Source organism: Temnothorax curvispinosus, unplaced genomic scaffold (assembly GCF_003070985.1).
Source record: "Temnothorax curvispinosus isolate PA1 unplaced genomic scaffold, ASM307098v1 QBEX01000213.1, whole genome shotgun sequence".
Classification (NCBI taxonomy): Eukaryota; Metazoa; Arthropoda; class Insecta; order Hymenoptera; family Formicidae; genus Temnothorax; species Temnothorax curvispinosus.
In genome coordinates, this window is record NW_020209993.1 from 14,913 (window position 1) to 16,223 (window position 1,311).

The 1,311-nt window shown below is 35.5% G+C and overlaps 1 protein-coding gene across 3 annotated transcripts in view; it reads right to left on the bottom strand.

Annotated features, from left to right (window-relative positions):
• The window catches only part of LOC112466473 (ecotropic viral integration site 5 ortholog), a 13,026-nt gene extending 12,274 nt beyond the window's left edge, over window positions 1–752 (bottom strand). For all 3 annotated transcript variants that reach the window (XM_025034607.1, XM_025034745.1, XM_025034821.1), the window contains exon 1: window positions 527–752. The gene's annotated coding sequence lies outside the window, so the exon portion shown is untranslated. The remainder of the gene's footprint in view (window positions 1–526) is intronic.
• Window positions 753–1,311: the final 559 nt, after the last annotated feature.

The following is a 1,311-nucleotide window of genomic DNA, read 5'->3' on the forward strand; positions in this document are numbered from 1 at the left end:
CGCTTCTCGAACAGTTTTACAACATTATAGTAAAAGGATTTAAGACTCGTCTTTGCCAAGTTAAAACGATTAATTACTTAAGGAAGTTGTAAGTAGAATCAGAAATTCCGTGAAGAATTCCAAAAAGTTTAAAACAAACTCTTTTATAAATAATGCCAGGACGTGAATTTTTTTTCGATTTCTTTCACCGGTTAGTTTTTGAGAACATTTATAACAAAGTTCAAGATTCTTTAGTGGGTTTTAATAAAAGATTCGACGCTACATATCAATTATCAACAAAAATAACTGTTAAAAATATTAAGAATTAAAAGTTTCTGGTTATTATTTTGATTTTCTTTAGCAATAATAAAGAATTAAGCAACAAGATCGACATATTTTAACGTTTTATTTTAATGCACGCACAAAGCTCTCTTCGCCACTTTCGCAAAATTAAATCTTTGATCGTGGTTATTTAACTTCTAAATTATTTTGACGAACGATGCCCTTAAAAAACAAGTTAACAAAAATCGTGTCAGTGCATATATACTCTGGTAAGGCAGATAACGTAATCAGAAACGCTCGGATGTTCGCGGCTCCTTTTTCGCCTTATCAAGATCCTCCCTCCCTCTCTCTCTCTCTCTTTCTCTCTCTCGCTCTGTCGTTTCCTCGATGGCGAATTGTTAAACGGTTAACTCGACCAATTCGATACGATATCGGTTCACTTATTTTCCCGATTATCCCGGCACGGTGGGATCCGGCTAGGCATGTACTGCTGGAGAGTACGAAATGGGTTTGAGGGTCGATGCAGCCCGCGCAGGCCAGGACGCTCCACATGCGCAGCGACGTCCGTCTCCTGACAAATAAATAAGAGGATACCGAGTACGTGGAGCCTGTGGTCGAGAGCACTGGGCGTTCTCGTGTCGACAGATAAAATATTAAAAATTATATAACAACATTTCAATTAAACCAGTTGCAGAAATTTTTAGAAACTCTTTCAACCCTCTGCACTCAAGTACTTTTAAAAATACTCGCGATCCTTCGCTCTTCTCACCAAGTCTTGAATTAATCTTAGATTCGTCAGACCCCTTCCCACATTTATTTTTAATTTTTGTTTTTTCAAAATAATCTTACTTGAAAAATTGTTTCAATTAGTACGGAGCACAAACTGTTTATTCTTACTGTTTATTTATAATTATGTAGATACAAATAAATGTAGGGAGAGAGAGAGAGATTTAATCATAATTTAGTCTTTTCAAATGTAATAACTTTTCCGAGAAAATCTCGAGAAATTTTCCAGGATATTTTTATGCAATTTCTCTGCGATACAATTTC